Below are 7624 nucleotides of genomic sequence, written 5' to 3'. Positions count from 1 at the left end.
CCGCTCAGTCTCAAGCTTTTCACTTGACACCTTCACGCCACAAGCACATGGTTAGGGACAGCTTGATTTAGCCGCTTAGGCCAGGATTTTATTCCCTTGGGCCCTCCTATCCATTAATGCTCAAAGTCTTGGATCCTTTTTACCCTTTGCCTTTTAGTTTAAAGGGTTATTGGCTTTTTCTGCTTGCTTCTTTTTCTTTTTTTTTTTATTTTTTTTGCAAGCTTTGTGTTTTTCGCTACTTTTTCTTGCTTCAAGAATCAATTTTTTGATTTTTCAGATTATCAATAACATATCTCTTTGTCATCATTCTTTCAAGAGCCAACAATTTTAACATTCATAAACTTCACTATCAAAAAATATGCACTGTTCATGTCATGCATTCAGAATCACAGAAAATACCACCACATTTAAGTAAATAAGATTATTATTCAATATAGACCCACTTTGTCATGCAATATATCACTCCTATTTTTTTTTTTTTGATTTAAGCTCAGTGAGTAATACATGAGACATCTTTTCAGAATTAAAGCAATAGGAAAACTAAACTTGTCCTAGAATTCTAACTAATAAAGGATCATGCAGCAAACAAAGCAAAATAATAGGAAACCGGAACATAACATAGAAAAAGAGGGGAGGAATAAAAAATGAAAGGAACTCAACCACCTTAATTATCCTAGCGGTCGCTTTATTCTTTAGGTTGTGCTCCTTCGCAAAGATGATTCGCCTCCCTTTTGTAATAGAAAACCAATAAGCGCAGCGTCAACACCAAACTTAAAGGTTTGCTTGTCCTCAAGCAAAGAAGAACTGAAAATAGAAGAGACAAATATTAAAATGAAAGAAGAAATAAAAGGATAAGAGAACAAGAGAGAATTAGGATTGGGAGAGGGAGAAAGAAAACTGGGCGGTGCAAGCAACGTGTTCGCGTGCAGCACGCGATCGCGTACGTCGCGCATTCTTCATAATGACGCGATAGCGTCAGGCACGCGTTCGCGTGGATGGCCATATATGCTACTAACGCGAACGCGTCAGTCACCCGTCCGCGTGACCAAATTTGTGCTTTTAGCACACTTCTTGCCCCAAGCTGGCACAACTCTCTGCCCAAACGCTCTTTTACGTCGAATTTGCAGGTCACGCGATCGCGTCGGTGACGCGATCGCGTGGATGACGAAAATCACAAACGACGCGAACGCGTGATGTACGTGATCGCGTGGGATCGTTTGTGCGAAAGGCTCCATTCTGGCGCCACTCCCGCGCAACTCTCTGTAACTTTTTATTTTTTCTCGCACCCCTAGATGACGCATTCGCGTCAGCGACGCTGGCGCGTCGGGTGCTTTTTTTTTTTATAGCTTGAGGTGTTCGGTTCCTGGAAGAACATAGTTGCATGATCAGAAAATTAGTGAGAACTTAATAAAAAATAAAATAAAATAACTAAGGAAAATACTACTACGAAAAAAAAATAGCTAAGGATACGAAATTATCGGGTTGCCTCCCGACAAGCACTTCTTTATCGTCATTAGCTTGACGGTCAGCTCCTCTAAGGAGGAGGATCATAGGGGCTCAGCTCTTCACCCCTTACTTTGAACTTCTTTCCTGTGTCTCCATAACGTAGCTCAATATGCTCCAGAGAGAGGATTCTCATTACCGTATAAACCCATGCTGGATTGCTGGTCAACACCACCTTCATTCCTGGGGAGAAACCTTCAGTGGGGATCTTTTTGTTTCTCCATCCTCTGGGTATTTTTTTCCTTTTGGGGACCTCCTCCTTAGTGGATGATGCAGTTTCAACACCAAACTTAGGTTTGATGTCAGGCGGAATTTTATCGGTTGTCACCACAGGAGGTTTAAGTTCCAAATTCTGCTGTGCATCATCAGGGGGTTCTTGAAGGTTTGGATCAATAAACTCAGCCGGCATGCACCTCTCTTCTTCACCTGTTGAATGCACATCTTTGAAGACATGAAAGATTAGTTGCTCATTATGCACTCTAAGCACTAATTCACCCACTTCTACATCAATCAGAGCTCTTCCAGTGGCTAGAAATGGTCTTCCTAGAATTATAGAGGCATTCTCATCCTCCCCTGTGTCAAGAATCACAAAATCTGCTGGGAGGAAGAACTTACCCACTTTGACCAAGATATTCTTCACTAATCCGGATGCTGGCTTCATGGATTTATCTGCCATCTGTAATGCTATCTTTGTGGGTTGTGCCTCTTAGATCTGCAGCTTCTTCATCACAGACAAGGGCATTAAATTGATGCTTGCTCCCAGATCACATAACGCCTTCTCAAAGGTTTTGCTCCCAATGGTGCATGGAATTTGAAAGCTCCCTGGATCTGGCATCTTCTTTGGTAAGTTATTCTGAATGATGGCACTGCATTCTTTAGTCAGGACCACTGTCTCATTTCCCTTTAAAGGCTTCTTCTTTGACAACAACTCCTTCATGAACTTGGCATAGAGAGGCATTTGTTCCAGAACCTCAGCAAAAGGAATATTTATTTCCAGCTTTCTGAAGACTTCCAAGAATTTTGAAAACTGTTTGTCCTTGGTCTCCTTTTGAAGTCTCTGAGGATATGGCATTTTAGGCTTGTACTCAGGAGCCTTTGGCAAAGTAGGATAAGTGTCAAGAGAGTCTGGGAATGGGTTGTCCGCACGCTTTGGAGGGGCGTGTTCTACTTCTTCCTTCTTCTTCTCTGGAGCTTCCTTTTCAACGAGCTCTTCATTGGCCTTGGTCTCAGAGCCAGCTACTTTACCACTTCTCAATTGAATAGCCTTGCAATCTTCTCCTGGGCTCACCACTGTATCCTCTTGAAATGTACTTGTAGACCTCTCAAGTATTTGCTTGCTCAATTGGCCCACTAGCACCTCTAAGTTTCTAATAGAGGCTTTGGTTTCCTGTATAACTTGTGCTTCCGTACTTGCCACTTGTTCACTTATTACAGTGATAGCCTTGCATTCCTCTTTTGGATTTGGAATTGTGTTACCAGGAAGGCTGTTAGTGGTCCTCTGATCAATTTCATTAACCTTTGTGGCTAATTGACCCATTTGAATTTCCAGGTTCTTGATGGATGCTTTGGTTTCCTGTCTAAAACCTGTTAATATTGCTTCTAAATCATTGTTCTGCTGGAAACTGCCCTGAGAACTATTGTTGAAGTTCTGAGGTCTCTGAGGTTGGTCCCTCCACCCAAAGTTTGGGTGGTTTCTCCATCCCGGGTTGTATGTCTTAGAATATGGATTATTGTTGGGATTCCTAGGACCACTCCCTATGTAATTCACCTGTTCATAAGAAGGTTGAGCATAATCATAATTATCATTTTGCATAAAGTTACCTGTCATGTCATAGGAGGTCTCTTGGGGTGGATTTTGAGTGTTGATAGCTGAGACTTGCATGCCACCCATCTGTTGAGTAAGTAGATTTATCTGCTGAGACATGAGTTTGTTCTGAGCAAGAAGAGCATTAACAGCTTCTACTTCCAGCACGCCTCTCTTCTGAGAGGTCTCAGAGTTCACAGGATTTCTGTTAGATGAGTACAGATATTGGTTGCTTGCAACCAATTCAATCAGCTCAATAGTCTCCTCTGGTGTCTTCTTCTTGTGCAATGAACCGCCTGCAAAAGTGTCTAGGCTCATCTTTGACATCTCTCCTAAGCCTTCATAAAAGATATCCAGTTGAGTCCACTTGGAGAACATGTCCGGAGGGCATTGCCTAGTCAGCAGCTTGTACCTTTCCCAAGCTTCATAAAGAGTTTCACCCTCCTTTTACTTGAAAGTCTGAACCTCCAACCTAAGCTTAGTCAGCTTCTTTGGTGGAAAAAATTTAGTGAGAAATTCTGTGACAACCTTTTCCCACGTATTCAGACTTTCCTTTGGTTGGGAATCTAGCCATAGCTTTGCTTTATCCCTCAGAGCAAACAGGAAAAGCATGAGTCTATACACCTCTGGATTCACTCCATTTGTCTTCACAGTATCACATATCTGCAGAAAATCAGATATGAACTGATTTGGATCTTCATGAGGAAGTCCATGATACTGGCAGTTTTGCTGCACCAGGGTGACCAGTTGTGGCTTCAACTCAAAGTTGTTTGCAGTTATAGGAGGCACCACAATACTTTTTCCATAAAGATCCGCAGTAGGGGCAGAATAAGAGCCAAGCACTCTCCTCTGTTGATCATCCCTATTCGGATTTACCACATTGGCATTAGCATTATTATTTGCCATAGTGGATTCTGCAGTCTTGCAAAGTCTTGCTTGTTGTAAACGTCGCCTGAAAGTTCTTTCAGGTTCAGGATCAAAGTCTAAGAGATGTTCTTTGTCTCTGTTCCTGCGCATACACAAGCAGAAAACAAGAAAAAATGGGACTCTCTACGTCAGAGTGCAGAGAAGTCCCTGTGAGGTAACCTGTGTAAAATAATAAAATAAAAATACTAAATAAATAAATAAATAAATTCAAAAATTAAAAAAAAAAATAAACAGGAAAATAAAATTAACTGGGTAACACCAAACTTAAATTCAGAAATAAATTTTTTTTTTGCTATTTTATTTATTTAAATATAATTTTTTTTAATAAAAGGAAAAAGGTACGGGAAAGGGGGGATAACGTAAATGAATAGGGAAAATAAAAAATAAAAAAAATAAACGTAAAGAGAAGAAAAAAAAAGAAAAAAAATAATCGTAAGAAAAAAATGAAAAATAAAAAATATAGAAATTAATAATAATAATAAAAAAATTATCTAATCTAAGCAATCAAACAACGAGTAGTTGTTAATCACAATCAATCCCCGGCAACGGCTCCAAAAACTTGGTGCGGTATTTTACAACCACACTTACTAACCGGCAAGTGCACCGGGTCGTACCAAGTAATACCTTACGTGAGTAAGGGTCGATCCCACGAGAATTGATGGATTAAGCAACAATAGCGTTTGATAGGATTAGTTAGACAGACAGAAAATAGTGTTGAGATGCAATATAAAAGACATTAAACAATATCAAAAATATTGAAGAAAGGCAAGTAATTAAGATGGGAATAATATATGGAGAAGACAGTTAAGGTTTTAGAGTTATCTATTTTTCCGGATTAACTTTTCTTACTAACTAATTTAATTATGCAGGATTTAATTTATGGCAAACTGTATGTGACTAGACCCTAATTCCTTAGACCTTCCTAGTCTCCTCTAAAATTCATTAACTGCCAATTCCTTGGTCAATTAATTCCAATTAGAAGGTGATAATCAATTTCTAGTTTATATGCCACAAAAACTCTAATTATCCAAGAGGTAAAAGGATTATATGTCACGTATCCTATTAAATTCAGATAATTAAAATTTAGGAGAAATAGTTTTCAAGCTGTTGTTCAGGTAAAGAGCTTTTCCAAGTTTTACAAGAACTCAAATAGAAAGAGGGTCATACTTCCGTTCCACCCAAATTCATAAAATAAAGAGCGAAAACAATTCTTAAATTATAAATCCATACATAAATTAAAATAGTAAAAGCAATAAAATTAATCCATAGAAATAGACAGAGCTCCTAACCTTAACAGTGGAGGTTTAGTTGCTCATGGAAAAGAGAAAATAAGGATTCAGGTAAAAATGTACAGAGTTACAATCTGATGGCATCAGCTCCCTTTTTATAACTAATCCTAAAAAATATAAAATCTAATATTTAAAATTAAACTTAAAATAATATCTTTTCCTAATTTAAGATTTGAAATTAAATTTAAATTAGTTAACAGATCTTCAGTTGATGGGTGGGGACCACTTGAATTGTCCATGCTGCAGCTTCTAATCTGTGTTTTTTGGGCTGGAAACTGGGTCAAAATCACCCAGAAATCGCCCCCAGCGTTTTCTGTCAATTCTGCAGATCGCTCATGTGACGCGTCCGCGTCGTCCACGCGTTCGCGTCATTTGTGCAAATTCCAGTCCACGCGATCGCGTCAGGCATGCGATCGCGTTATTGCGATTTCCTCCATTCCGCGCGGTCGCGTGAGCCATGCGTCTGCGTCGGTATTCATTGGTCATCTCCTTGGCTTCTTCTCTTTCTCTGCAGAAACTTCATCAAATCCATCCGAATGCTACCTAAAATAAATAAAATTGCACAAAACTCAAAATAGCATCCATAGTGGCTAAAATATAATTAATTCTTAATTAAATTCAACAATTTAGGTGCAAATTCACTAGAAAAAATAGTCAAGATGCTCACGCATCAAATGGCTCTGTTTAGAATTCTCTGTCTGTTGCTGAGAAGATTATGGAAAAGGCTTGCTATTGCTAAACCTATTTCTTCCAACATTATTGTTGAAGCCTTGTTGAGGCTTCTGATGGTCCTTCCATGAGAAATTTGGATGATTTCTCCATGAAGGATTATAGGTGTTTCCATAGGGTTCTCCCATGTAATTCACCTCTGCCATTGCAGGGTTCTCAGGATCATAAGCTTCTCTTTCAGAAGATGCTTCTTTAGTACTGTTGGATGCAGCTTGCAATCCATTCAGACTCTGAGAAATCATATTGACTTGCTGAGTTAATATTTTGTTCTGAGCCAATATGGAATTCAGAGTATCAATTTCAAGAACTCCCTTCTTCTGAGGCGTCCCATTGTTTACAGGATTCCTCTCAGAGGTGTACATGAACTGGTTATTTGCAACCATTTCAATGAGTTCCTGAGCTTCTGCAGGTGTTTTCAGATGAAGAGATCCTCCTGCAGAATGGTCCAATGACATTTTTGACAACTCAGACAGACCATCATAGAATATACATATGATGCTCCATTCTGGAAGCATGTCAGTAGGACACCTTTTGATCAATTGCTTATATCTTTCCCAAGCTTCATAGAGGGACTCACCTTCCTTCTGTCTGAAGGTTTGGATTTCCACTCTAAGCTTGCTCATCTTTTGAGGTGGAAAGAATTTGGCCATGAAAGCACTGACCAGCTTTTCCCAAGAGTTCAGGCTTTCCTTAGGTTGTGAATCCAACCATGTTCTAGCTCTGTCTCTTACAGCAAAAGGGAAAAGCATAAGCCTGTAGACCTCAAGATCAACTCCATTGGTCTTAATAGTGTCACAGATTTGCAAGAATTCAGCTAAGAACTGATGAGGATCTTCCAATGGAAGTCCATGAAACTTACAATTTTGCTGCATCAGAGAAACTAATTGAGGCTTAAGCTCAAAGTTGTTTACTCCAATGGCAGGAATTGAGATGCTTCTTCCACAGAAGTCAGAAGAAGGTGCAATGAAGTCACCAAGCATCTTCCTTGTATTCTTGGCATTGTTGTTATTTGGTTCGGCCATGTCTCCTTCTTTTTCAAAAATTTCTCTCAGGTTCTCTCCAGAGGGTTATGCTTTAGCTTCTCTTAGTTTCCTCTTAAGAGTCCTTTCAGGTTCAGGATCAGCTTCAATAAGAATGTCTTTGTCCTTGTTCTTGTTCATATGAAAAAGAAGAGAACAGAAAAGAATAGGAATCCTCTATGTCACAGTATAGAGATTCCTTTATGTGAGTAGAAGAAGAGAAGAATAGAAGAAGGAGAAGAGAAAAATTCGAACACAGTGAAGAAGAGGGGGTTCGAATTTTGAGTGGAAGAGGAGTGTCAGTAGATAAATAAATAAATAGAGAGATGAGAGAGGGAGATTGAATTCGAATT

General features: G+C 39.3%; 1 non-coding gene and 1 pseudogene across 1 annotated transcript; one reads left to right on the top strand and one right to left on the bottom strand.

Annotated features, from left to right (window-relative positions):
* Positions 1-1534: 1534 nt before the first annotated feature.
* LOC148544749 (uncharacterized) lies at positions 1535-3040 on the bottom strand (annotated as a pseudogene).
* A 3721-nt stretch (positions 3041-6761) lies between these two features.
* LOC148544748 (small nucleolar RNA R71) lies at positions 6762-6869 on the top strand. Its single transcript, XR_015900859.1, has one exon. It is a non-coding gene; the product is annotated as a small nucleolar RNA R71 (small nucleolar RNA).
* Positions 6870-7624: the final 755 nt, after the last annotated feature.

The sequence above is a fragment of the Arachis ipaensis genome, chromosome B9 (genome assembly GCF_059453495.1).
Source record: "Arachis ipaensis isolate K30076 ecotype BB chromosome B9, ASM5945349v1, whole genome shotgun sequence".
Taxonomy (NCBI): Eukaryota; Viridiplantae; Streptophyta; class Magnoliopsida; order Fabales; family Fabaceae; genus Arachis; species Arachis ipaensis.
This window is presented reverse-complemented; position numbering and strand designations above follow the sequence as displayed.